Below are 24436 nucleotides of genomic sequence, written 5' to 3'. Positions count from 1 at the left end.
AAACTGATGTCAAAGTCAAAACCGACATCGGAAAGTCGAAATAGGATGTCAGTTTACAAACGTCATGCCATTCATTGTAACTTGAATGTTGTAAAGACGAGGACTGCCTGTACTCTTCACTCTCCCTTTTTAATCAGTCCTCACTTTGTTCAACTTTCAGACAACTGGACATGAAAATTTGACACTAAAAGTATTTAGGATACCAAACCAGCAGATTGCCATTTTAAAATGTAACACAGGCAGACATTTTAGAACAGATTTAGAATTAATAACTTGCTAAGAACTTAGGCCCTCAGGGTTCTGCTTTTCTCCTGGAACAGCAGAGGACATCACAAACACCTAAATTAGTTCAAGGAATACAGTTAAAAGCATTGTTTAAGAAATGAGAATTGTCAAATGTTGCAAGAGAAACAAATCTGAGATTCTGAACTCTAGTCTTTCATGTTAACATATGCCAAAAGATAACAGCCTTTCATTAGACAATGCCTATTCTCACAGCATGGCCACAAAAATAGCTCTCAGTGCAGGTACCTTGGTTCTACTATGATTTCAAGTTATTTCCCTTTGTTCGTGCATCAATATCAGAAGGTAACTGAGAACCAGGACACTGTCTACATTTGTTTCTACAGCATCCAGCATAAAAGATCCCTCATTCTAATCAGAGCCTCTGGGCACTACAGTGCTATAAATATTAAATACTACTAAAATAATTGACTGCTGCCACAGAAGATAAAATACAGAATATTATACTTCTGTGTTTCATTTCTTCCCCCCCTTACAGAGTTTCACAAATGGCCTAGTCTCCATGCCCCAATACCAAGCTATATTTAGAATCTAAAGACATTTCGCTGCTCATTCTATGTATTTTTCACATAGGTTAATTTTAAAAATTTGATATGTGCCTTTGTTATAGAGATACTAGCCGAATGATTCAGATTCTTATAACCCTACCAACTTGGTCAATGATCTACTTGAATGCAAATATTTTGTGAAAAGCTGAATGTAAACCTTGTCTCTCTCTACTCCAGGAATAATTTATTCCCAGGGACTGAAAAATTTTCCTGACACCCACTAGCCTGAGGACTAAATTTGCTAGCCTTCACAAAAAATACCTATGTCAACATATATACAATATTTCACTCTGTCACCATCCATCCCCAAAAATCAACATAATACATCCTCCTCCCAGTCTTAGCAGGTTCCTCTTTGCCCACATACCAAACAATGGCTGTCTACATAGCTCCTTTCTTTCTCCTAGCCTGCTTTCTAGGAAAAGGGATCGCAGCTGCTGCTCAACCACACCAATGACTTTGTTTCCGAGCTCATAGTCAAAAGGGAGAAAACACTGGCCAGACAGTGTTTTGCCCATCCAGAAGCCCCCAGCAACGGCAGGACTTGACTAATGTATTTGACAACTACTATGAAAACAAGATGGGGTCCCTATGCAGAAAAACACCTTGGCAAAATGCCCACTCCCCAACTTCCCCTCTATTATGACCAGCTGATGGAAAGTGGGTAGAATGCTGTCTCTGGACCCTACTTAGGGCTTTTCATATCCTTTGGCTAGCATAAGTCTCATGTACTTGAAGATCCACACCAACCCACCCCAAGAGAAAAGGACAGGACAGGAAAGGGAGAGAGAGAGAGATCCGTCTCCTTTCTCCATTCCAAAGCCTCTTGGCTGCTATGGAGAACCACCTTCTTCCCTACTCCATTTCCCTGTGAATGACTTCAGCTCAGTTTTCCCAAGTGCATGAAGCATTACAACTGATAAACAACCAGACAATTTCACAGCTCAAAAGACTTGAGAATGGCAATAGTGAAACTGTCTGCAATCCTATTAGTTTTATTCTGCAGCATCTGGGTAATTCTATGAACAGAACCAAAAATGCCAATTTGAATCTACACAGAGAACGTTCTGGCCAGCTGACATTAGAAATCTCCAAATGCAACAAGGATTTTCAACCATTTCACAATCTTTAGCAGGCAAACTTTTTCAGAACAGGAGACAGGCAATTTATTGTTTTAAAAACAGCACAGCCCTGTGCTATGACTGTTGTAAAAAGAAATATGTATTAATCTATTTTATATCCAGAGCCAGCTCTTCAGTTGGTGTAGACTGATGTAGATCCACTGAAGTCAGAACTATGCCAATCCATACCAATTGAGGATCTGGAGCTTAGGACTTGTTTTCACTGCAGCATTAGCTCGAGTAATAACTCAAGTTCTGCAACTAACCCAATCCCCTCCACGCACAAAAATCTGTAGCTTGAGTTAAATGGTGCTTTAAACTCAAGCTAGATGGCCCATAGAGGGAGTCAGTGCTGAAGCTCAAGTGCTGGTGATGCTGAAGTAATGTAGTAGTGATGCAACAGACCGAATTACAACAAAGTCATCATCTGCTAATTCAATTACTCTGCAGTTGAGATGTTTCAGTGCGATCCCTCTCCTTAAGGGATTGTCTAGCCTTAAAGCGCCACAGCAGCATGGCCACAGCAATAGCGCTTCAGCGTAGATAGTGTCTACACAGATAGGAGTGATTTTCCCGTAGGTGCAGGTAATCCATCTCCACATCCTGTATGACGTAGTTATGCCAGCTTAATTTTCAAACTTAAGTGGAGTAACTCAAGGCTGATCTACACTGAAAAGTGACACTGGCATTGCTACGCATCTCAGGTGCAGATAAGCCGACCTAAGCTATGGCTACACTAGAGAGCTTACAATGACGCAGCTGCATCGATGCAGCTGTGCTGCTGTAAGCTTTCTAGCGTAGCTGCTCTAAGCCAATGAGAGAGCACTTTCCCATCCACTTATTTAATCCACCCCCAACGACCAGCAGTAGCTATGTTGGCAGGGGAAGCTCTCTCACGACATAGCACTGTCCACACTGGTGCCTTGGTCCATGCAATTAATGTCACTCAGGCTTATTCACATCTCTGAACAACCTAAATTATACCAATATAAGTGGTAGTGTAGACACAACCTAAGTCCCTGTGTAGATGGTATGGTCAATGATCCATGGAAGAATTCTTCCGTCAAACTAGCTAACGCCTTTTAGGATTACCTATGACGATGGAAGAATCCCTCCTGTTGACATAGGCAGCATCTATACTGAAGCACTACAGCAGCACAGCATCTTATATGTAGACAACCTCAGTGAGCAAACAGTTGCAATGAAAATAACTCAACACTGAAATAAAGAAACCATTTACACATTTTATATTAACATTATCTTGTAACCAATTTAAGCACAGAAACTTTGTAATATAATACATGCATTTTTGCACGCCATCTGTTAATCACAGTATTTTACTCAGACCCTGAAATTCTTTGAAAGAAAGCTGCACATATTTTGTTTGGCATAGGAACCTGAAAGCTCAAAATTTTCACATGTACAGTATAACCTGCAAAATGTGCTGCATGTGGAAGTTAATTAAAATTGGCATTTGAGCTTACTATTGTCATCCATCTCTTTGAAAAGCGCTATTTATGACAACATTACAGAATAACTCAATTTACATCTCTCTAATATTTTGTAGGTAAATTTGGGTTTCATGAAAGTGATAGAAGCTAGCAGCTTTAGCCTGGGCTAAGTATACTGTGAATCAGCCCTCCAAAAGTTTCCCCACACAGCTATATTAAGTATACCTCCATCCTAACCTCAGATTTGTAATGATGAAAAATGGAGAGTAGAATGAAACCTAGCCATCTTTTACCTCTAAACACAATATTCTTTAAACCCAGGTCTCCAGAAGAAAAGGTTATATCTATATCTAACTGTCATGCAACCTTTCTTCCCTTACATCACAGAAATCTAGGACTAGAAGGGACCTCGATAGGTCATCTAGTCCAGTACTCTGCACTAAGTATTATCTAGACCAGTGGTTTTCAACCTTTTTTTTATTTGCAGTCCCTAAAACATTTCAAATTGGAGGTGCAGACCACTTTGGAAATTCAATCTGTGGTCCGCAGACTCCTGCCATAGAAGTTTTATACTGAAAACTGACTGAAAAGAATTCAGCTATAAATATTGCATGTGCTCAGCACAGCAATGAGAAAGGGCACTAAATGGTGGGCTTCTATGGTAATAACAACACTTTCAGGTTTTGACCTGTAGGTGGGACATTCGCATACTTTTTCATTGATCAGAAAAACAGAATGCCTTTGGTGGGATCCGAAACTTTATTTTCAGTCACCTTTTTCGGACCTCTTATACATAGCCTGCAGACCCTCAGGGCTCCACAGACTAAAAACTACTGTTCTAGACAATCGCTGACAGGTGTTTGTCTAACCTGTTCTTTACAACCTCCAGTGATGGGGATTCCACAACATCCCTAGGTAATTTGTTGCAGTGCTTAATTACCCTTACAGTTTTTCTTAATATATTAACTTAATATAGATAATATATATTAGGAAGTTTTTCCTAATATATAACTTAAGTCTCCCTTGCTGCTATGTAAGTCCATTACTTCTTGTCCTATCCTCCAGGGTTAAGGAGAACTATGTACTTGAAGACTATGTCTCCCTCCCACAGTCTTCTCTTCTCCAGACCTCCTATTTGACAATTTAAAAACTCTATTAACTGTTGCCACCATGCTTAAACCTGTCAATTGACTTAAAACAGCAAATGTTCCCTCATAATTTGCAGTATCACCTAGGTATCCTATATATAAATATAGAGGTTACACCAAAAACAAAGTCACATTACTAAGCTATCAATCAAAAGCAAAAAGTTTAAGCATAGTCACTTTTATCAAATCATTTCTGATTTTTTAATCTAAAACCAGATTGATAACTCTGAAGTTTGAGATCCACTGTTTATCCATAAATATGTCAAGTACACAGTTTCCACTAATATACTTCAAACCTGACCTAGAGGGACCACCTCAAGGGTAAAATGGTAATTTAACCTCTTTGCTCACCCAAATCCTTTACTCCTCTACCAAGACTGCTAACAAAGGCACTGACCTGGCTAGATCCAAACTGGAGACAACTACACAATACAAAACACCGTTACATATATTTTTATTTGTGAGGGGCAATACACACAGGGCTCCATTATAAACCAGTACAATGGGGATTCTTTATTTGGAGTGCAGGTCGATGACCTGTAGCTCTCTGGTTCTCAGACTGAGAAACACAGTTTAGGCAGGTTTCAGAGTAGCAGCCGTGTTAGTCTGTATTCGCAAAAAGAAAAGGAGTACTTGTGGCACCTTAGAGACTAACAAATTTATTAGAGCATAAGCTTTCGTGAGCTACAGCTCACTTCATCAGATGCATTTAGCAAAATGAGTTGTAACACTAATAAGCCTATGTCCTGGATTACACATCATGGGATGCACTGTATACACTGCAACTCTATACACTGCAACTCTCCCTCATATAAACTAAAGTAAAAAACAAACTTTATCCTATTTGTGAAAATGATGTAAACCTATTAGGGCTGTCAATCACAGTTTAATGCCTGCGATTAACTGAAAACAGAATTAACACATTAATTTTTTTTAATGTGTTAATCGCATACCTCTGGGCAGGGAGGGTGGCATCAGCAGTGAGGGAGCTGAAGCCCCATGCTCTGAGCCCCGAGCTTCTATTTGAAAATATAGAAAACATCCAAAAATATGTAAATAAATGGTATTCTTCTATTGCTTAACAGTGCAATTAAAACTGCAATTAATCACAATTTTTTAATCTCACAATTAATCACAATTAATTTTTTTAATCGCTTGACAGCCATAATAAAAATCACAAATGTCCATATCACTCTGTGGAGTCTTCTCCTTTATCATCTTGTTCCACATTTTTTTCCAGAAGCAAAATGGAATCATCTGATGACACTGAGCAACTAGTGGTGTCAATATGAAGTGTTAGTTGGAAGTCAGAGTTTCCTTATACCATGTCAAGTGGTTTGGGTATTGCTAAAGTTTGGCGCTAAGTGTCACATATCCAAAGATCTTTAGTAAACCTATAAAAAGAAAAGGAGTACTTGTGGCACCTTAGAGACTAACAAATTTATTAGAGCATAAGCTTTCGTGAGCTACAGCTCACTTCATCGGATGCATTGCAGTAAACCTATGTTCACATTGTGACCATTTCCAAAGTTTGAGGCTGTCTTCAGTTGAAAAATCTGTGTGTGCCTTGTTCTGTAACACACCACTTTACTAATGCTGTCTTTAAATAGTGCTGTAACTTGCAACTTTCACAATACATTTAACAGCATCAGGAAAATTTGACTGTCTGTTCAAGTGTTTTATTTTCATCCAGAATCAATCTGTCATCTTGATCAATCATTACCTGGACAGAGATGTTGCAACACCGATTTCAGTCAGCAATGGTATGAAATATTCTTGTCTGTGTTATGTACATGCCTTTTTAGCTATGATGAAACTGTTCAGATATATATGTTCTGAAACCTTTAGGTTTTGTGGAATCTTCATGCTGGGAGAGTCAGTATCATGCAAAGTGGTCTTGCAGCAAGATCTATAAATTGCTCCTCTAGCTGGACAAGAGGAATGTTCTTCTTGAGAGTAGATACCACTGAAGTTTTGCCCATCTTAACAGTACATATCATGCTTTCAACTGAGACCCACAGTCACGGTCTCATTTGTTACCTTTAAGGTTTTACCATTTAAATTGTGTTGGATTTCAGCCTAATACCTCAGTAACTGATGTTTGTAATTCTGACATTTCAAAAGTATAATGTTAAGGAGATGCTTGAGCATCACAGCTGTGCTTCTTGTAAGGCTCATCTTCACAGCCTCAAAGAGCTGCAGGTTAGGACTATTTGATATTTTCTCTCTGTCAACATTAGCCAATTTACAGGCGACAGCCTACACAGATAGCGCGTTTAGTGTCTATCCTGTTGGTTGCCTTACTTGACAGAATACACAAATCTCATATTCAGTCGTTTTCTAGGGAGTCGAAGTATTCACTAAATTTAGATGCCACTGCATAGTTTTAAGGTTCAAGCAGAATGTAAGTGATGTCATGTTCCTTATTCTTTTGCACAGCACAGTAGCATGGCTCACTTTCAGGCATCATTACCAAAAGGATATTAGGAAGTTTTCAACAGATCTGATACACTCTCACATATGGGTATAATCAAATGTGGGTTCACAGTCTACCTCAAACCTTGGGAATGGTGAGAGCCAAATGATAAACTATAAAACAAGGGGAAAAAATAGTTTTATTATTCAATCTGGTGGTGGTGTGCCTCACAATAGAGAAGAAACAGGACTCGGATGTAATAAATGCAAAGGTGATTATTTAAGACCCAGGCCCAGCAGCTCACTAGCTTTCTGCCAAAGTGAGGAACACAGTTCGTGCTATAGTATTATGACCCAAGATTTGCATAAGATCTGGTCCAACCTGATGACTATACAACATATCTATTATCAATCCCAAATCACTCCATGCCCCAAAATAAGAGTTTGCAAAACTATAATTTACTATGGAAAAATGCAAAGTTTTACAGTTAGTAACAACAGCACTAACGAAAAAGAAGTGGATGCTGTTGGCTGGATAGCTGAAGTGCAGAAAAAGACAGGGGAAGGTGAGAGAAGACCAGACTAAGTGACCTCTCAAATGAACACACAACAACGGAATAAGATAGCCAAATCACTGACATTTGCCTATAAATACTGACAGGTGAAATGGCACATAACTCTCAAGAGCAGTGCTGAAGCCTGTGAACCATTGTGTAACAATCATGAGCAATTCCCTATAAAAAGAGAAAAAGGAGCAACTGAAATGTTGAAGGTAAAATAAGGGGTATATGATGAAATTAACACAATTTCACTTATACAGCTTAAAGAAACAAGACACGATAGCTCTATAAAAACTGATTCAGAGAGGATTTAAAATAAGATGGAACACATTGCTGAGGTTGACCAAGAATGGCAATGACAAGGACAAGTAAAGCTGCACAAGTATGAATGACAAGGATGAATATGTAAAGAAAGCTCTTATCAGTAGATTCAGCTAGACAATAGCACAAAACCACCAAGAGAGATCACATAGGCCTATCAATGGAAATGTTGAAATTAGATAAAACTCTGGTAAATAATGGATTTTGCAGCCAAACTTAATTTTTGTGATGATTCAATCACTGGACATTTTCACAGAAAAGTTAGTCTGAGGTTAATCCAGCTGGAAACTCTGGGCTTCTAAACTGCTAAAAACCTCTGAGTGCCTGATGCTAGCAGCAGTCTCAAATTAAATTTGAAAACATTTGCTTAAATATATTTTATAGTTGATACAGGCAAGAACAACTTTTGTAAGGTTATCTGTCAGGTTGTTGCAATGCGCAAAACGAGTGTAGTTTCTCTCTCTTGTGTTTTGGGAAACTTGAAAGGTATTAATGTACAACTAACCACAGCTAATAATAACCAACATATTTCTTACAAAGAATCACAAATGTAAATTCTCTAATTCAAGTCAACACATTTCACAAGTGTCATTATAGGCATTATAAAGTGCAGTATGTTAGCACAATAATATTTGGATGTCATGAGTAGAAGCAGAAGTTCAACAGGTCAATATGGGATTAATTCCATTCACAGAGGAGGTGTCTGAAATCTGATAATCCCTTTTTCCAACACATACAATGACCTTCTATCAACTCCTATAGCCATGTTAAAAACAGGATTTTTAGTAGTGAAACAACAAACCCCTTATTTTCTCAACCAAACTCTGCAAAATCCTTAAGTGAACCCCTCAAAAGAATCTGCAATGAATCTGACTGAGAAGCCATTACTTTCTCTAGATTACTGCAAAAGGAAGTCCCACTTGTGGCTTCTATTAAGCACTGGCAAGCAGAATTCAGATTTTTCAGAAGTTTCAAGACACATGTAGTGGTCTAGCAGCAGGGTTCCCCTCCGTCTGGTCCGTGGGAGACCACCCCACCCCACTACACATCTGTGCATCGTCCACTGCGAGGAATTAGCGGGGCAACAAGAGTCTCTAGCTCAGGCCTGTTTTCAGGGGGCAAGCAACAAACACAGTTAAATAGCCCTGACACTCAGTCAGGGCAGGGAAAAGGAGTCTAGGGTTCAGGTCTGTGGTCAGGGCGGGGCAACAGAGTCAGGGGCTTGGGTCTGTGGTCAGGAATGAGCAGCAAACACAATCAGGGAGCCTGAACCCTTAGTCAGGTCTGGGCAACAAGTGTCAATATCTCCAGGACTGGCTCTAGGCACCAGTAAAGCAAGCACGTGCTTGGGGCGGCACATCTCCAGGGGCGGCACATTTCCAGGGGCGGTATTCCGGTCATCCTTTTTTTTCAGGGCAGTTGCACTCTCGGAGCTGTGCCACTTCGACAGGGCGAGGGCGCCACACCCCCGGCCACAGCAGGAAGGGGAAGCCCCAGTCCCGGGATGCTGAGTTGCAAGGGCCCAGCCACCACCTGGGGAGGAGAGGGTGAGTCCTGCTGGGGAGCCAGGGCTGCACCACCTCATCTGCGCACTGGCTGCTGTGCTGCCTTGTGCCACCCCTTATATCGGGGCTTCTCTGCGCAGCCGGGTGGGGGAGGAAGGAAAGCCCCTGCAGGCGCTGGGAGAAGGTGACATTACTCCTTCTGCTTCCAGCGCTGCCTGCGAGTCCCAGCCCCACCTGAGCTTGGGGCAGTAAAAAACCTAGAGCCAGCCCTGAATATTTCGGGCCTGTAACCAGGGTGGAGCAGTAAGGGGTTCGGACATCCTATCTCCTGCGGATGGCCGACAAACGCTGACTCCGTGACAGAGAGAAGGGGAGACTGCCACCCCAGGATTGGGGTGGCGGGGGGGAGCAGGCCCATCCGCTCCACTGCTTCCTGGCCCAGGGCCCTGCCAGTGGCAGAGCAATCTGCCATTGGGTCAGCCAGGATCATGACCGCAACATGCTGACCTAATTTCCAGCAGCGCTGCAGCCAGATTAGGGTCGGCTGCCCCAGGCCACTTCCTAACTCGACCTCAGGGCATACCTGGATCGGTAGGGGGCCCTCCAGATTGTCCGGGTAGAAGGCCTGCGGTAGTCCTGGCCACTTCGCCGCAGTCAAGTCAGCAGGCTGCTCTGGGCAGTTCTCAGTTCCACAGAAGCCTGTGGCAGTCTCCCAGCTCGGGAGCAAGCAGGAGGCATCTGGCTCCTCCGGCGGCTGCCACCCAACTGAGCTCCCAGGCCCGCCTTTTATACTTCCTGTCCCGCCCACTGAATTCTGGCAGGAGGGGTGAGCATGGCCTGGCTCCGCCCACCAGGCTCAGTTAGGGGTTCCTCTCCCTCTGCGTCTGTGGGAGGCCACACTGCCTCACTACAACATATTCAAGCATCTACTAAGGAGGTTCAAACAAACTGCAATATTCAATAAGCCTACTTTATTAATACACTGAATTATAATGACAGGTTTCAGAGTAGCAGCCGTGTTAGTCAGTATCCATAAAAAGAAAAGGAGTACTTGTGGCACCTTAGAGACTAACAAATTTATTAGAGCATAAGCTTTCGTGAGCTACAGCTCACTTCATCGGATGCATACAGTGGAAAATATAGTGGGGAGATTTTATATACAGAGAGAACAATGCCACATTGGTTTTTGGCTCTGTTTTTGGAAGAACGGTCAGGTCCTTACCCAGCCCTTTCATTTTTAAATGTTGACAACCTCCCTGGAATAAGTTACTAGATGCCTAATGAAAAAAATCTTTGAGTAGACAAGGCAATCTTTTTTAGTATAATTGAATATTTTACTGAAGTTTCTTTTACTAGACACATGGTATTCATTAGCCCAACCACGTATTTTCTGAGGACCTTCCGTGAGCTACAGCAAATGACAAAGAACAGAGAACTGAAAGTCATTAATTCACTAATTATACCAGGATAACCAGAAAATTAGATATTAGAGAAATTGGGGAGCAAATATTTAACAATTTACTGTTTTAAACAGACCATTTTTATTAATGAGGTTTGCTCTGGAATGTCTCCCCCCACCCCCCACACACACCCCTACCTGATGTGTGTGTTAGAAGTCTCAAAGGTACCAAGGATCATCAGGAAGACAGGTAGCAAGCCAAGGTTGATTTGTATTGGCCAGCCACATAAAATATCCCACATTACAAAGCACCTTCTCTGCCCAGTCAAAAGAGCGAGTAAGCTTTTCTGCATTCAACATCATCTGAAGCACTCTCTCCTGCCAAGTCTCTATCAGAGAGCACTTAACTTACTGTTCATTCAAAAATACCACTTCTGTACTTTGATAGGTTAAGTATTATGTATAAATCTGAAGTCACTGGAGTCAAATACTGGTATTTTAAGATCCAATAAAGCTTAAAAAAGGGGAAACTAGGATTATTGTCAAAATATCATGCTTCTAAATATTCAAAAATTAACCCTAGACATCCCCTTTGTGCTAAGATTGATTAGCATCTTCCATAGCCATTAAATTTGGCCTAAAATATCAAGAATCATTGTATAACCTTGTAGATTTATGAGCTCATTTATTTTTCCAGGACAGAACACTTCACACTACCACAAACAGAGATAAAACGTATAAATTTAATTTTGCATAGCAGCTGATTTCATAGAACAAGATTTCTCAAACTTCATTGCACCTTCTGACAACAAAATTTACTACACAACCCCAGAGGCCGGGAGGACCAAAGCCAAAGCCCAAGGGCTTCAGCCGCAGGTGGGTGGCCTGTAACCTAAGCCCCACCACCCAGCACTGCTCAGACTTTGGCTTCAGCCCTGGGTGGCGGGGCTCAGGCTTTGGCCCCAGCATGTCTAATGTCAGCCCTGGCGACCCCATTAAAATGGTGTTGCAACCCACTTTGGGGTCCTGACCCACAGTTTCAGAGCTTCTGTCATAGAACAAACTATAGAAGCCAAGAAAAATATCAAACATCACATACACTTGTACAAAGTTACTAATATCTTACATGATCAGAGCGGTAAGTATGCAAATAAATGGAGAGAAACTTCTGTTATTTTCATGCTACATGAAAATATCTGCTTCAACTAACAATGTTAGGGTTATTTAGTTTAGAGCATACTCAAACCCTAAGGCTTGGTCTAGACTAAAAAGTTAGGTCGACCCAGCTAGATCGCTCAAAGGAGTGTGAAAAATCCACTGACCTAGCTACCGCTTCTCAGAGAGCATACACACTACATGATCTGTCAACCCTAACAGTCCTCCAGCAGCTGTCCAACAATTCCCTGTCCCCGTGACAGTGGCCGCTCTGTTCACAATTTAGAACAACACTGCCCAGCTGTCTGACAATTCCCCTCCCTTAAACCCCTTAGCGTTTCTGAAGTCTTTTTCTGATCATCTTGGCACATCTAAGCCTACTCTTGTTGCGTGCATCCGAATATGCCAGCTCCACAAACAGAGATCTACTCGATGTGAACCTCTTTGGAGCAGGCAACAAGTGTTGGACCTCTTCAGCCTCTGGGGAGAAGAGGCAGTGCAAGCACAGCTACTGACCAGCTGTAGAAACATCAACATCTACAAGCAGATTGTATGGGGGATGCTGGCAAAATGGCACAACAGAAACTAGCAGTAGTGCCAGATGAATGTGAAGGAACTATGTCAGGCATATCAGAAGGTGAGGGAGGGCAACAAGAAATCTAGTGCTGTCCCACAGACAATGAACAGCATCCCATACCTGGCAGGAATCCCATCAGCACCTCTTATATGACTGGACACTTTAGAAGAGCCTGAGGTTGAGACCCCTGCCACAACAGTTGGGGGTACGACATGCCACAAGTCACAAACATTCCACAAGCCAGAAGCTATTTGAAACTCCTCTGGAGTCGAGACAATTCAGCCAGGCAAGCACAGAGGAGCCCGTTAATGAAGGGGAAGGGAGCTTGGGTAAGTTTATACGTCATGAATTATTCCTCATAGTAAATTTTCCCCTTTTTGTTGCTCAAAACCTCATCTACCTTTAACCCTCCTCTTCCCAACTGCCCGCCACTCCTCCCATTCACAACTTTAGAGAAACAAAGGCATTGACTTTTGATTGAGTACTTTACCAGATATAACGTGTTAGAAAATAAAATATTACAGAATAAATTCAAAAAGGTAGCATGGCAGCCCGATTACACAATCCACATCAGAAAAGTGTCCTGTGCTTGGGCAGAGATAGAAGAAAGTCAGCATCTGTTTGTCAATTCTTTGGTTTGTTGGGCCAGGCAGCAAAAGCCATGCAAACGTACTTGGTTTATATGAATTGGGATGTCCCTTTTGTCCTCTTGAGAACTCAATGAAACTTTCATTATGATACCATACAATTCGCTCAAACATTTCTAGGGATGGCAGCCTTGTTTCTTCCCCCACGATAGGAGACCTTCCCACACCACTCTGCAACAAGTTCAGATGGCACCACTGTAGTAAAGAGGCTAACACCTTTCAGCCACCAGTAGCAGCTGACTCCTTTATGCCTTTGTCACCCTCAGGAGTGAGGTATCAGCCAAGATCACGTCCACCAATGAAAATATTGCCATATTCATTGCACTTGTCCTATACCCATACCCAATTTTTAAAGCTTCCATGCAACAGAACACACACACACACCCTCAGTAGGATAGGCTGTACTCACCATGGTTTGAGCTAAAGAATGGCGCTGCATTAACACTCACAAAAGCCAGAAGTGACAATTAATATATCTTATTAAAGGTATCTATGGAAAAAACACAAGGGAGTTTTGAGACCTCTCTCTCTTTCCATAGTGACTGTAAATCTAATAGTTTGTCTGTCTGTTTTAATCAGTAGCCTCCGGCATGGTAGCCTTGAAGGTTCCCCCTCCACACTTGCTTAATGTCTCCCAGAGCTCAGAAGAAGAAAGAAGAGGACTAGGGAGTTTACATTCGTCAAGGCCCTCCAATCCTCTGTGGCCTCGGACCATGAACACAGCGTTTGGAGGGACCATATGATTGGCCATGGAGAATGGACTAAGAATGGAGAGATCAGCTGCTGCAGGGAAAGGAAAAGGACCAAAATGGAAATCAGGAAATACACCAAGACATCATGGGTTTGCACAAGCAACAAAACACAAATGTTGCAGAAGACAGCTGACATATCTAAAGACCATCAACTACACAGCCTTTCCAATCCTTGGACAGCACAATGGCAACTGCTTCTTATAACCCCTAATCCAACATGTGGCAACATCATGTACAATTCCTACCACATAAAACCGAGGGGAAATAAGGAGAACTACAGCTACACATAAACAGACCAATGAAAAACACAGGCTCAGACAGCAACTTGTGTACCTCGTAGACTGCTTTTACCCTGGGTTTTTTGCACTTCACTTTTGTTGACTACTTTTCACCAAACAAAGTTCTATTTTTGAAAACTGAAGGTCTATTACTGTCCAACAAATACAACAGAGTTAATAGTGGGAGGCAATAAGCCCTCTCTCCCTGCCCCAGTACTTAAAAGTTCACACTAAGCATTATAGAATTCGTAGTGGGGGGGGTGGGGAGGGGTAGCAACCCACCATATTTAATAGTTTACATCAAGCACTACAGAATTCAAAGCAAATTCAAAATTCAAATTCAAAAACCCACCCATTCAGAAACCCACCCATGATCACTGTTTTATAAAGTGATCATCAGACAACACTAATGTGCCTATCTTTTAAAATGGTCTTAAGGCCTCACTCAGCTATACTGCTCCATGGTGCCCTCTTCTAATAGCCTTTGCATCTGGCTGTTCACGTTCTGCAGACAGCCAGTTCATTTCACCTGTCCACCCTGGCAGCAGCTTCTCCCCCTTTGTTTCACAGATGTTACACTGCATGGAGCTATACCAAAACCCCGCTTCACAGTCACACCAGCTGCTGAGCTGGTAACTGAATCTTTCTTCAGTGCTTTTGAGATGGCCACTGTATAGCTTCATAAGCCCAGGGAGCAAAGGGCAGGCTGTGTCCTCCAGAATCACTATTGGCATTTCAACATCATTAGTGGTAATATGCCCATTGGGCAAGAATGTCCTGGCTTGCAGCTTTTTGAGAAGTCCTGTTTTCTTAAAGGTGAGAGCATCATGCAGCTTCACTGACTAGCCAACAACCATGTCCGTGATATGCTCCCAGTGATCCACCAGCCCTTGCATAACCATTGAGAAGCAGCCCTTTCTGTTGACGTACTCAGTGGCAAGGTGGGCTGGCACCAGAATAGGAATGTGTGTACCATCTATCACTCACCGCAGTTAGGGAACCCTGTTGCTATCAATCTATCCACTATTTCCTGCACTCTATCGAGATTCACAATCCTCTGTAGTCGGAAATGATCAATGACCTTACGTATTTGGATCACAATGCTCTCCGCTATGGATTTTCTAACTCTAAATTGATTGCCCACTGACCGTTAGAAATCTGGCATTACAAGCTTCCAGAGCTTAGTTGCAACTCACTCTTCCCCACTGTCAATGCTGCTCAAATCCTTCTGTTCCTGTTGCAACTGGTGTCATGGAGGTTCTCCATGTCTTTGCTAAGTACTGGAACGTAGGTTAGGCCAATACCTAAAATTCTGAAAAAGCTAGTTTTCAAAGAAATGTATAAAAATTCTAATACTAAGTCTGTCATTTTCTTAAGAAATGAAAAAGATTTAACAGTCCTCTAAAATAGTTACTGCATATTTTAAAAGTGCCAAAGAAGCCAATACCAAACAACCACACTTAGCACGGAATCTGTGTCAAGAGCATCAATCCAACGCAAGTCAACGAAACAATAACAAATGATCACTCTGCACTGGCACAGCTCCACTGATACCTAATCACTTGCCCCATTGTGTTTCATGCTGGTAGTGCTAGTAAATCTGCTATTTCCCTCAGAAATGGTGAGTGGACACTGGTGACATCTTTCAGTCCAGTCACAAAAACATGAAAGACTTTAGTTTTCACATACATGTGCTTTACTCTAATCAAAAGTTGCAAGTTTTCTTTCTTTGAAAAGCTGAAAATCATGCTTATGCTTTCACTTTACATGGGGCATTACCACTCAGCAAACTGGCATGCTGTAGATTCACATCCTGACTTGCAGCACAGTAACTTGCCATGTGGACAAGCTTAGATGAAAGCTGACCTGTGTAATCTTCACTACTCGATGATACACAAGTCAAAGAAAATAGCACAGCTTTCTGAGTGCAGCCATATATAGTGGTGACATTCAGAAAGAAGCTATAGTATACCAAGAAAATTTGATAGGGGATGCAATACTACAGAAGAAAAGTGCATCAGTAATAAACAATTTTTTTTCTGAAAGTCACTGACACAAATATGGATTCAACAATGACTTTACAGTCACTTTGTGGAACAGAAATGCACTTAAATTAAAGCAAATCAGAACCACCTATTACATTCACACAGTCATAAGAACTACATTTACTGACATCCACAATGGAATGAACATGACAGATTTTACAACCCTATTATGAGAGCTGACAACACCTTCCAATTTAAAGGGGCACTATTTATTTAAATTTGCCAAAGTATTAGCCAGAGTGCAGGGATTTGTATAATCATTAAGGTTATTTCTCAATACTCTACAGTGACTATACCTATCTCTGTATTCTGACTACTATAAAAATTCCTCTGCTCCATTTATTCATGTTTATTACAATATTGCCTAGGGACCAACCAAGAACATTGTACACTGCCTTGCACAGTGGAACCAACATAGAACAAGAGACCCTGCCACAAAGAATTTACTACCCTCAAAAGCCCTTGTACATATTACCAACATCAAACATGGTCAATTCAACCTCAAAACCCTTTCCTACTTTGTCAACCCAAGTCCTTTCAATATCCATCCACCATCCCCTTCTGCCTTGTCTTGTCACTCTCTTCTCTATAGGTAACTACATTTTCAATTAACTATATTTAGTATCTGGAGTTATGAGGTCTGTCAGACGTACAAGTTGTCAAGCTTGTGGGCATATGGATGCATAGTTCTGAGGGCAGTAGATAAAACAGAGGGTTTTATAATAACTCAAGTACAGGTATTTGCATAATCACTCTCATCTATGTAATGAGATTCTAGGTTTGTCACCTGAAGACTAGAATGCCTGTAAAGTCAGCAGGAAGTCATGGAAACAGCTACAAGCATGGTTTTGAGCTCTTTGTTCAGAATATCACCGGGTTGAATCATCAACGGGTTTTGCAGTCTGTTAGCATCCAAATTTTTTATTTCTCTGATATTCTGACTTACGAATTACACCCATATCGGTACAGTTACAGTAAGGCATGTATCTATGCCATGCCAAGAGTCCTTGATCATTACGCTATCAAGCCAACCACCTTTACTCTACAGCTAATTTGCATGCAAAAATTTCACTGGTTCTATGACGGAGACTGCACAGATAGTGGATTACTCAGCCTAACTGCTGCAGTTCTTCAAAACCACCCACACAACACATGTGGCCTCTCACCACAGCACATACTTCAATCACCAACTGTATAAACCAACATAAAACCTTTCAGGCACAGCACACGCTTACCTTGAGTGGCTAAGCCATGGGTCATCACTAGTTGGGAAATAACCATACTGGGATAACACAAATCCCTCAACTCATTGTTCGATTCTTTAAAATCACACATTTTTGTTCAATGCTTTACAAAGTTGTTGCTAATGCAGCCAGAGAGCTGGCAGGAGATAGTCAAGGAAACAAAATGTCTTCAGATACATATCAAGTATCTCAGATTAGAACAGAGGTTCTCAAACTGGGGAGACAGGCCCCTGTGAGGCAAGGTGTGTGGAATGTATTCTGGGGGGGAGAAAGGGGGAAAAAAGAGAGGAGAAGCTTTGGGGGGGAGAAAGAAAAAAAAAACTGCACACATTTTACCCACAGGAATGAACAACTAGCAAAGCTGATTCCTCCAGACATATCAGGTCCTCAGATGGCGCTGTGCGTTTGACTCTAGATGGTGCTGTGCATCTCGCGGATTTCTGTTAAGCTTGCATAGCATTATACAAAATCGTTGCCATCTGTAAATTAATCTGTTTGCTACGACACGGTATGCACATTTAATTTTAAGTATCAACCACAATCACAGTTTTGCTTTTGCTCTTATTACAATGGATCACTGGCTGTTTGAATCAATGCTTTACTGTTTTTAATATTTAGTGAGAGTTGCATATTGATTTTTTTATCTCTATATGTACTTGTGTGGCAGAAGGGGAGGTGATACTACTACTAAACACAAAGAAGGGGTGTGCAATCAAATACGTTTCAGAACCACGCATTATAACAAAGTATATTATGAAAAATCTGATAAAGTATAAGCCAAAACTAAATTTCATATCACATGTATAACATTTGTGAGGTAACAGTATTTTCTGCAGGATCCACAGTGCCAATATTTTGCCCTCAAGCTAGCATAGTCTGGGAATACTGCAGGAACAGTATGATCAGCCACAGAGCAGTGGGAAAGTAGAAAAGTGATGTCTGTGTGGCTACATGACCACTTTCAGCAGATGACAGAAAGGTAACTACAAAGAATTGACGCAGGGTCTTAAAAGTACCATGCATAAACCAAGCTGATGACCGACCCAAGACGAAATTCTAAAAACCAAACCTGGAATCTGGTAGCCTTCTAAAGCCACTAGGCTTGCCTAAAAGTACTGGTTGTGCTGTGCTTGCTGAACTAATCACTTACTTACCAACCTATAAATATGTTCTTCAAGCTTACTAAAAAAGCCTCTCTTTCATTACTATGCTCATTAGCAGAAAAGTGACGATTTTAGCCATTCTTTTCTCCAACTATTTTATTCCTCAGGCAGGGTGATAATGCAGGACATTTTTTTAAAAAAATATTCTGAACCTGCTGTTTCTAAAGATCACACTTCAAAATGACAGCTCAGTAGAAAAATATCTATCCTATAGGTGTCTGACTGTAACACCACATAATCACCACTCTTCTGCTTTGGTAATCCAGGATCCTTTAAACAAGAGTTAATGTAGAAGCTTGGAAGGACGATGTTATTTAGCAATTTCAATCAAAAGCAACATGTGCTTCCCCATATTTCAAACTGGGTCAAGTTTTTGCACCAACAAGAAATATAACTGAACTAATAATTATGTAAAATGCAATGACTAAGTAGATTCCTAACAGCCAGGGGCTGAGAAACTCATTCATCCATGGCATATAGGAAGCTTCCTCAGGCAAGTGCCATCAACTTCTACAGAGTCACTTCATTTAAAAACTATGCCTTTTGCCCTTATACCTGTAACAATATATTTTGTTCATATTTTGAAGATAAATAAATGCAGTGCCATCTTTGACTCTGTGACAGTTTTCAGAGCTGTTTCTAGGACCTCTATAGACAACAAGGAAATGGACAAACAGGTCAATTTAATTCTGATGCTGCTAAGGAACTCTGCAAGTAGAAACAGGGGCAGACACTAACTAAGACAAGACCAGGGAGAGGAAAATAGAAGAGACATCTCTATGCAACAGCCACAGAATTGAGAGCTGAGTAGAGTAGTAAGACGACAAGCCCTCTCCTCCCTTCTGGCAATGAGAGTGTAATTTGTGAAGGCCTTCAAACGAATTCGACATGTACTACCTGGTAGCTGATGAAAAAGAGCCATCAAGCAGAACCCGTGACAAGAATCCCAGCAGTTTGTTTTTTTTTTGGCGTGGGGGGTGGGGGTGGAGAACAGGGGAGAAGGGGCCTGGCTTCTCACCTGGACATTTCTACTTGACAATGGCCCCTATCTGCTGTCAAAGGTTTGTGGCTAGGAAATTAAGTCATTTGGTATTAGGTTCAGTAAGATTTCAAGCTCTATGTGTGGTGGTGGGGTGGGGGTTATTAAACAAATTAGAAAGGATAAGCATAGTATTGAGTGAGATTTTGGGGAGAGAAGAAAGGAGTAAGAAAACATAAATTAGGATGACGTAGTATAAGGAAAGAAAGATGTAAATGGTGGAGAGAACAGGAGATGGATGCTGAAAGCATCATAAGATATCCATTTTAGGAAGAGAAAACAGGAAGTGAAGCCAGAAAGGGAAGAAACGCAAGTCGGCTCTGAAAAGTTACTATATAAAGTAGCATCTTCTTATTAAACAGATCTGCTCCCGATGTGTTTTCAGAGTTATATCTGATTATTTTCCCGACAGTACTGTTTCAGTTTTTTGCTCCCATAATCACTGCACAACAGACCATACTGGGAAAGCAAGCTGGATTCTAGTCTCTCTCACTCTCTAACAGAATTGCTAGCCAAGTTCCAAACGTCAATTGAAATCCCATGTAACTCTTAATGGTGATCACACATTAAATAGGGCAGCTAGACTCTCAGAACAGCTTGAGTCTGTAGGACTAGCCGTTTGTTTAATATCTTTTCAATTATCAGTTGAGAAAATTTGATATGGAGCTATTGACTCTCAAACATAGAACCTCACAAGGCCATGTTTATAGTGGCGTTTTTCAGAGTACAAGGGCACTTTAAAGGACTTAACTATAGAACCCTAAGAAAGTGTACAGCAGATAACTATCATAAATCTAAATGTAAAACACACTTGTTTTGATGTTAAAGCTAAAAGTTACTCACTTCTTACCAGTTGAAACAACTTTAGTCCATTTACTTCAACATTTGAAATCTGTGTTCCTATGTGATTAAAGCATAGGAAGTTCTGTTATACACAACCTGCAACTTATAATTTACCACATCAGCATCAAGTGTTCTATAATTATTGTAATCAAGATATATATTTTACATATATTTGGGGTTTTTTAACAAATTTTCACACAAATTGCGAAGAGTCTTGCCCTGAAAGAGACTACACCATGAATGTGTTTGGGGTTGTTGGGTTTTAGTGTTCATTTTTTTTAAAGCAATGTAAAGAGTACAGATTGTGTTTATAGCATAAAACAGTATGAATTTGGATCTATTCTATGTAATTGTACTTATTTTAACTAAATGAGGATGACTATGAACTGACAGGTCAACCACATACCTCATTTGAAACCAGAAGTATGCAATCAGACAGCAGCAGAGATGAAAAAGAAAAAAGAAAGCAAATGCAGTACAGTACTGTGTTAAACGTAAACTACTAAAAAAATAAAGGGAAAGCAGCATTTTTCTGCTGCATAGTAAAATTTCAAAGCTGTATTAAGTCAATGTTCGGCTGTAAACTTTTGAAAGACCCACCATAACGTTTGTTGAGTTACAAACATTTCAGACTTATGAACGAACTCCACTACCAAGGTGTTCGTAACTATGAGGTTCTACTGTGAGGTTGCCCAATTTACTTTGAGACACTCTTGACCCACAGCAAATATTTTTATGTTTTTGCTGACTGTAAAAGCTTTTGTCTCTCTCTGATAGGAATAAGTCTTAAACTAAACCCACCAGCCAAACTTATTTTCACCAAAATCTCACCCTCAGCTTGAAAAAACTAAGTCAAGTTAATGTCTGATCATCTCTACTCTACATCGTAAAAAGTGACTTTGAAATTTTCTAATGGCTTAAATATTGCAGCCAAAATGAATAGCAGAAGGTGCTAAAGATTGGCAGAGATTGGGGATAGTGCTGCCTGTCTCAGAGAAAAGCTCTGCATCCCATCTGTTCCAAATACACAGAAATGCAATTACAAGTACAGTTTGTTTTCAGCAAGGCCTTTGCAAGGTGACCAGCTAATAAATGCACTAACCTATTCTACAATACAACTTGTAAACACATTTGGAAAAGGTAAATAGATATGAAATAAAAACTTACTCATGTTTTAGGCATTCTTTATGCAACAATGAATGTCAGGTCACAGAAGGAAGGCTGGAGAGTAAGTCTACAATTTTTCAAATCCATCATCTATCTTTTTACAGTTCACCAAAACTACAGGTTCAACAGAAAACATCCAGCAGCTCTGCAGCACATACACACTGGACTTGCTCATTTTTCCTCATCAAGCTATTCAAGAGGCATCATAGCAGCATTCTTTTTGTTTGTGCAAAATGGTAAGTAGCATTTGTCAAGTTATTTACTGCTTGTGTAAAGCCTGCCTATAAGAGACCTGAATTTTTTTATTTTTAAAATTTAAATAGTTGGGAAAGAACAAAGCATTTTGGAAATTTCAGTAAACTGTATAAAGTCACATCAACTACGAACTTATGAATCACCCTTCGAGGGGGTTGGGACAGAAATCTATAACAAAAGGGCATCAAATTAACTGGATTTGGTGTTTCTGATTAGAACATATCTTTGTGAGTGGACATCTGTACTGGCAGGGGTTTGACTGAAGCTCTGCTTACTTACAGAAGAAGAAAACAAATCATCCTAGTGTGGTCATATGTTTCAAAATGAGATGGTAATTCTATGCTGTGAGATACGTGTACTCCATCCAAAGCCTAAATTCAGTGTTGCACTCATGGCAACAGAAAAAGCTGCATTTAAAAAGCAAACCACTGGCATAATGATGGCCAAAACAACCCAAAACTTGACAAGATAATGTAAGTGTCTCTGAATGGTTATTTTTACTGGTTTACTCATATCAGGACAGGAAATTATATACAAAATAACTTCTCTGAACCAAAAACTTAGAATCTTGAAAGATAGCAAGTCACCGCAAAGAGTGATCTTAAATACTTGAAAAAAGAAAAGGAGGACTTGTGGCACCTTAGAGACTAACAAATTTGAGCATAAGCTTTCGTGAGCTATAGTTCACTTCATCAGTGCATTTATTTATGCTTAAATAAATTTGTTAGTCTCTAAGGTGCCACAAGTCCCCCTTTTCTTTTTGCAGATACAGACTAACACGGCTGCTACTCTGAAATCTTAAATACTTGAGAACACTAGCTGTACTAAAGAATATTTTGGAAGCAATCCATAAGACTCAAACATTTCAGCCTGTCCTCTTGTTTACCGAGGATCCTATTTGTTTTATATTCAACATTTTCAATTTTTAAAATTTTCTACCTTTAGCACAAAGAAAGTAAAAGACAGAATATAATTTAACAAGGAAATACTGTACTAAATTACAGATTTAAAGTACCTGACATGGCAGAGACCCTACAAGAAAGACTGCACCACCACCTTAGCAAGCCACTGTAATCAGTAGCATCACTCTGGAGGGAGATCACAGTTTTATCTGTGCCCTGGGCCTTTTACAGTCAGCTACCCTTCTAGAGGTTAGGGAACAAACTTCCATCAGAGCACGTTACCCCAAACAAATAAGATAACCAATTCAGTTTGATTTCAATAGAAACTCTGTATTTTCAAATTTACAAAGACAACTATAAAAACAGAACACCATACAGCTAGAGGGATACTATGTGAAATACTACTACACCAGCACAAGAAGTTAGTAGTTGAAAAATATGTGATCCCTCCTCATGTGACAGATGTATAGATGAACAAGACAAGCTCTTTAAAGATGCTTCAGAAAGTGTCTGTGTGGCCCCAATCCTTGGTCATTAGGCCTTCCTCTCATGTGGTCATCCACCTTTACATCAGATTAAATCATAACCATACATTAATCAAGGAATACCCAGTTCTAAACATCAGTTTCTGGTACACAAATTTTCTTCCTATTACAAGGATATTTTCAGAGCACATTTTTAACATATATTCTCCCCAAAAATCAACAAATACTCCTTATTTCCTTCTCTTTAGAATGTATGTAACATTGCATTTCCAATAGACCTTTCAGATACGTTCAGCTGCTGATTTCTGCACAAAGTGTTGCTATTCTACCCAAGTCTTGCATACATGTCCATTAGCCACTCCTATCAATAAGGGTTTCATCAACACTTAGCAGCACTTCATTTCCATCCAAACAGAGGTAGGTATTTCTCAAGACCCTGGTTTTTTAAACTAAAGAACACCATTTTTAAAATCAATATTTATACAGCTGGCAGAACTCATATTGGACAGGCTACACACCATCTGTCACATCCATCTTGACAGAAGCTGAAATAAAAATGTAGTGCCATTTTATGCTATTTCCCCCCCCCCCCCTTCAGACAGCCACAGTTAGAGATAGTAATACAACTGAAGCAATTTCAGAACTTTCACAAAACAAAGCAAGTACACACATTTCAATCAATCCAAAAATTATATATAAACTAGCAGAACTTTTACTAATTACTCAAGTTTGGCTGAAGGTGGATTGTTATATATAATCTCTAAGAAGAAAGAGATCATATAGAAACTCAGATTACCTTGAATAAAAGGAAAGCTCCTTCCTGAGATACAATTCCCAACTTGAACCTGGAATGTTTCAATAAAACCTTCATTTTATCCAAAACAACAGAATTATTAAACAACTTCCTATACAAACCAAATTTCATCCTATCTAATGAGCTACAATACCAGATAATTGTACATATGTTGATAAGTCTCACAGTGCCAAGAGATAGAAGCCATAATATACATTCCTAGTGAGAGATTTTAAATCATTACTACAGCCATGAAACCAACTTATTGGTATAGCACCAACAACATGCTCAGAACCTTTCAGACAGTTTCAGAGTAGCAG

General features: G+C 40.3%; 1 protein-coding gene across 19 annotated transcripts in view; it reads right to left on the bottom strand.

Annotated features, from left to right (window-relative positions):
* ABI2 (abl interactor 2) overlaps positions 1 to 24436 on the bottom strand; it is a 108832-nt gene that overhangs the window by 64966 nt on the left and 19430 nt on the right. Inside the window, exons 1-2 of one of the 19 annotated variants that reach the window (XM_043505625.1) lie at positions 8848 to 8855; positions 4969 to 4972 (exon numbers count right to left, since the gene is read on the bottom strand). The exons of the other annotated variants lie outside the window; for them this stretch is intronic. The gene's annotated coding sequence lies outside the window, so the exon portion shown is untranslated. Of the gene's footprint in view, positions 1 to 4968; positions 4973 to 8847; positions 8856 to 24436 lie in introns of those variants that run through there. 19 annotated transcript variants of the gene reach the window in all.

This window comes from Dermochelys coriacea, chromosome 11, assembly GCF_009764565.3.
Source record: "Dermochelys coriacea isolate rDerCor1 chromosome 11, rDerCor1.pri.v4, whole genome shotgun sequence".
In the NCBI taxonomy this organism is placed as follows: domain Eukaryota; kingdom Metazoa; phylum Chordata; order Testudines; family Dermochelyidae; genus Dermochelys; species Dermochelys coriacea.
The sequence above is the reverse complement of the archived record's forward strand: the minus strand, read 5'-3'. Positions and strand labels throughout refer to the sequence as shown.